Consider the following 6,000-nt stretch of genomic DNA (forward strand, 5'->3'; position numbering starts at 1 on the left):
TACTGTTAATTTCTGGATTTTCCTTTTGGGTGTTGTAAAACAGAAGTTTAAGACCACAAGTTAGAAGAAAGGTCACATGTTTCAAACACAAATAGATGGGGCTCCAAAAGATTTGTACCCTATGCTTGAACTTGAAAGGCCTTAAATCTGTTTCAGCTTTAACAATAGAATTTTACTTGAGCAATATTTGCCCATTCTGGTGTAACTTACATGACTCTATTGCTTACTAACAGCTGTTGTTGAAGCTAGTATTCTTATTCAGTTCGATAGTGTTCAGAATACCTTTTGTCACTGAAGATGTGAATGAAGTGTGCATGTGCGTTGACTGTTGAATTCACTTTTGTGCCATTTTTGTAAATACAATAGTTTTGCACAAACGCTCACAACTCTCTGTATTACTTTCACATATTAAAGAGTAGATAATGTGCCAACCAGAAGCACAAGTGTTCCTACAAAAGACTCTGTATGTCATTAGAGCTTTTGTATAGTAAGAGTAGTTTATTGTCTTGGGGTTATAGAATACCAGACTGAAATCTTTGCTCGGTCTGCCATAACTTACGCTTTTTCATTTGTTACTAGTACCCGTGACATTCAGTGGCCTTGTGCAAATATGATATGTTGCTTAGGCATATCTTTTGTCCTATGCAGAACATTTCATTTTGACTTTTATGAAAATTACTGTTCATATAATTTATATAAACATTTTTAATGTAGAAACTTTTTACTTCCACAGTCAATTTGGGGGACACTAGAATAAAATATTTTGCCTCTTGTGGCCCCCTGCCTTCTTTTTTTCTTGCTTCTTTGACTCACATTGTGTTGAGCTGTGCCATTCAGCCTGTTCAGAAACATAAGTGTCTATATCTTTACTCTTGAAATTTGTTCTGCTGAATGCTGTATTTTCTAACCCAATAATGACATTTTCCTTATAATTTCTCGGTTGTTAATTAACCACTCTTAATCCTGTGTTATTACTGACACTTGTTTAAATAAAAGGAAATTTGTAATAAAACAAGTTATTTGAAAAGACTGGCCCAGGAATCTAGTCAGGATGAGCTGAATTTTAAGTAATTATAATGAGCTAAGTGAATTAGACTTGTGACAATTAGAGCAATTTACATGATAGGTGGAACAGATAATACATAGATATTTTGCTTCTATAGATGTCATTTTAGTAAAATGTAAATTTAAGTATATGTGTGGTTTGTCTAGTTAGTAAGAACTTTAATTAACAGATTGCTGGGACAAATTTACTGGCCTTTTAAGAGCTCTTCCCATATGCTGTGATGCTGTAGCATGATGCTGAGGATCAGTAGCCCGAGATGATAGTGCTCTTTTCTTCATCTTTGACTTCTGCAAGGCCTCCACCTCTTTTGGATCCAGGCATCTTTTCTGGGTCTTGGGTTCATTAAGTGCCTACTTTCCTTTGACCCCAAAACACCATAGATGGTGTGCCGAGCATAGCACTGCATGTAAAGGCTGCCTAGCACTCTGAGGAAAGCTGCTTATCTTCCTGCTTCACCCACTCGAAAAGCAGAAAACAACAAAATCAATGATGTGCTAATTTGTTACTATAAGGATTGTTGGTGGTTTAGTTGCTAAGTCATGTCTGACTCTTGCGCCCCATGGACTGTAGCCCACCAGGCTCCTCTGTCCATAGGATTTTCCAGGCAAGAGTACTGGAATGGGCTGCCATTTCCTTCTTCAATGATAAGGATTCAGTTCAGTTCAGTTGCTCAGTTGTGTCCGACTCTTTGCAACCCCATGAACCACAGCACGCCAGGCCTCCCTGTCCATCCCAGAGTTTACCTAAACTCATGTCCATTGAATCGGTGATGCCATCCAACCATCTCATCCTCTGTCATCCCCTTCTCCTCCTGCCCTCAGTCTTTCCCAACATTAGGGTCTTTTCAAATGAATCAGCTCTTCACATCAAGTGGCCAAAGTATTGGAGTTTCAGCTTCAACATCAGTCCTTCCAATGAACACCCAGGACTGATCTCCTTTAGGATAGACTGGTTAGATCTCCTTGCAGTCCGAGGGACTCTCAAGAGTCTTCTCCAACACCACAGTTCAAAAGCATCAATTCTTCAGCACTCAGCTTTCTTTACAGTCCAACTCTCGCATCCATACATGACCACTGGAAAAACCATAGCTTTGACTAGACGGACCTTTGTTGGCAAAGTAATGTCTCTGCTTTTTAATATGCTATCTAGATTGGTCATAACTTTCCTTCCAAGGAGTAAGCGTCTTTTAATTTCATGGCTGCAGTCACTATCTGCAGTGATTTTGGAGCCCAGAAAAATAAAGTCAGCCACTGTTTCCACTGTTTCCCCATCTATTTGCCATGGAGGGATGGGACTGGATGCCATGATCTTCGTTTTCTGAATGTTGAGCTTTAAGCCAACTTTTTTGCTCTCCTCTTTCACTTTCATCAAGAGTCTCTTTAGTTCTTTCTTCTTCACTTTCTGCCATAAGGGTGGTGTCATCTGTGTATCTGAGATTATTGATATTTCTCCCGGAAATCTTGATTCCAGCTTGTGCTTCTTCCAGCCCAGCATTTCTCATGATGGATGTACTCTGGATATAAGTTAAATAAGCAGGGTGACAATATACAGCTTTGTTGCACTCCTTTTTCTATTTGGAACCAGTCTGTTGTTCCATGTCCAGTTCTAACTGTTGCTTCCTGACCTGCATACAGGTTTCTCAAGAGGAAGGTCAGGTGGTCCGGTATGCCCACCTCTTTCAGCATTTCCCACAGTTTATTGTGATCCATACAGTCAAAGGCTTTGACATAGTCAATAAACCAGAAATAGATGCTTTTCTGGAACTCTCTTGCTTTTTCGATGACCCAGCAGAAATAGATTTGTAATGAGAATAAGTAGGTTATTCAAAAGCAGGTATAATCAATGCAGGATTGATTTAAGAATTACAAAATACCCAAAGTAGGATTTCTGTAATATCTAGTAGGGTTTGGGTTTTGTTTTGTTTTTAATGACTATTTGCAAGCTATCACTGTTAAATTCACACACATCAGATTAATCTGAAAAACCATGTAATTCTTGGTTATGGTAGGACTCCTGTTATGGTTTGCAACAAGTGATGTAATCTCTGCCTGAGTTTTAGTTTGTAAAATAAATAATAATATTAACCTACCTCAAAACTTGTTGAGGATCTGTGAAATACTGAGTAAGTGCCCCAAATAAAATATTGTTGTCTTTTTATTAAAAAAAAATTCCACTGTCTCCTACTGTAATTTTATAAAAGAGGTAACATATTAACACCAATGAAGAAACGCCTATTCTCAGAATAAATAGTTCTTCCCACTGAGCTTTGTGAAAAACTACTTACACTATTCTTATTTTTCTCTGAAAAAGGCCAAATACTTTTTCTTTGGCTGAAGATTGGGAACCACCGGAGTCGAGTCTTGGCAATGAGGAGGGTACACCAGCATCAGGCACGTGGCAGCAACGTAGGGAGAGAGGAATGTATCCAAAATGTGGGGACTTTGGAAGGTCTGGCCCCTGCTTGGCCCCAAAGTTCTGACTGCAGTTTCTTGGTGGGTGTGGTTAAGTGCAGAGACTCCTGGGGGCCACATGATGCTTTAGTTCTTATGGGCATGCTAGGGATTCCCTAGTGGGGATTGTCTGAAACCCCCTTTATAAGCACTGAAAATACAGCTGTGAATAAGACAACTATAATCCCTGCCATTTCTTGTGGAGGGGGAGGCTCTGGGACAAGTGTTTTTCATTAAATCTATGAGCTCAGAGATGGTATCAGTCTCCTTTCCTGCATCCTCCACAGGCCTAGCAGAGGACAGCAGGCTCAGCAAAGAGCTACTGAACCACAGAATTTTCAGTGACCTGAAAAGCCTGGTCAAGGGCATTAGAGGTAATGACAGCCATCCAATGGGACTTTAGTTGGTGTTTCTCAGACACCTGCGGGCTCTTGTGCATCAGCAAAAGTTCCAGTGTCCATTTCTTTCCATGGGTATATTGGAAAGGTATCCATGTTTTATTAAACTTGAAATCAGACTTCAATATTTATGTATAAATCTCAAGCTTCACTTTAGCCTTGTGAAGGCTGGTAAGATGCAAGGCTAATTTGATAATGGAGGTAAATTCCTTTGCCATTAATCCTATGAATCATACATGTCTCCTCTAAGAGCCTGAAATATGAATATTTTAGCACAGGTAAAATATCAGGAGAGTCACAGCTCACTAATTATGATAAACTGGGAGGTCAGAGTGCCTTCTATTAATAGAAGATGTTATGCTCAAGGTCACCTTATTATATAGTACATACAGTATCTATATATACATTAGATTAAACATCAACTAAATTGACAGTGGATGAATCATCGCCAAAGAGAGCTCACACCTCAGTTGCTTTCACATAGAGATAAGGAGCCCAGAGTTTTAGAACCTTACTTATTAGTTTGCCAAATAACTGTTTTGGAAAATAACCATGTTTGCTGGACTGTGGACACCATCAATTTGCCTGGTACACCTTTTTCTCACAGTCATAATGATTGTCTTTACTTCTGCTCAGATCCTGAATGTAAATTCTCAGGCTCTAAACCGAAAATTGCGGAGTCCTCCAACTCATAATAGTTACATTTAGCGGGGGGTTTTCTCTAGAGGGCATTACTTGGATAGTGGCTGTACCTCTGACTATCAAGATCTCCTTTCATGAACTTTTTGTTTCTTTCTTTCTCTTGAGGGGAAAATATATTTCTTGAGCACTTACTGTGAGCCTCTACAATGAGAGTCCTTGGGGGCAAGGACAATGTCTATTTTATACCTCTTGGGCCTAGAAGGGCTCAATAAATGGCTGTTGAATTACTAGGGTCCAGGTGTGCCTGCTGGGCGCTCCATCCACAGGTGGTACCCAGCCTCCATGATGGTCTTCAGTGATGCCTGCCTCCTGTTCTTTTCACCCTGGTGCTGTTCTCTCCCACATTGTATCAGGGTTGGTTAGTGTGATCAGAATATGGCAGTCATGATGGTATGTCACCATCAAATTTAGGTTGTAAGAGTGCAGTGTATGTCTTGGAATACACTCTATCTGTCTCTATCTTATCCTCTGATCACTGACTTTGGGAGAAGCCATGTGGATAGGTTCCTGTGGTGATAAATGGAAGCCTCCTGCCAATAACCATATGAGTGAACTTGTAGGCAAATCCTCCAAACTCATGCAATCTACAGAGAATGCATCCCTGGCCAGTAATTTGAGTGCAATCTTGTGAGAGATTCTATACCAGAACCACCCAGCTAAACTGCTCCAGGATTTCTAATCCTCTGAAGCTGTGTAAGATAATAAATTGTTTCAAGCTGCTAAATTTGGCAGGGCGAGGGGTGAGGATTTGTTACCCAGCAATAGATAACTAACATCTAATTCAAAATCTAATAATAGGTAACATAAATTCCCACATGTTTCTTACAAAAATCCTTTAAGGCTTTAGCAGCATTCTACTAATGAAGACAGGCTTCCCAGGTGGCACAGTGGTAAAGAATCTGCCTGCCAATGCAGGAGATGAAAGAGGTGCGGGTTTGATCCCTGAATCAGGAAGCTCCCCTGGAGCGGGAAATGGCAACCCACTCCAGGATTCTTACCTGGGAAATCCCGTGCACAGAGGAACCTGATAGGCTACAGTCCATGGAGTCGCAAAAAGTCAATCACGACTGAGCACACACGAACACACACACACAGATACACGCACATGAATGAAGACACAAAGGATCAGTGATATTAAAGAATTTATCTAAGACATCTCAGCCAAATGAGGGGGAAAGTGGATACAAATTCAAGCAAGACACCTGCTCTCTCTCAGAAAACAAAAACATCACGTCTCTTGACCAAATAATCTTACCGTTAAAGTCTGTCACTCTGCTATCAATTGGGATTTCAACATCTGGTAATAATAAGAGTGGTGATTATTAAAAATATACCGACGGAAGCTGTTTGCATAACCCGTAAATGTTCGAGGTTTCATGGTCAT

Source organism: Bos grunniens, chromosome 21 (genome assembly GCF_055505025.1).
Source record: "Bos grunniens cultivar Pamir isolate PY7600 chromosome 21, Bosgru_T2T1.0, whole genome shotgun sequence".
Taxonomy (NCBI): Eukaryota; Metazoa; Chordata; class Mammalia; order Artiodactyla; family Bovidae; genus Bos; species Bos grunniens.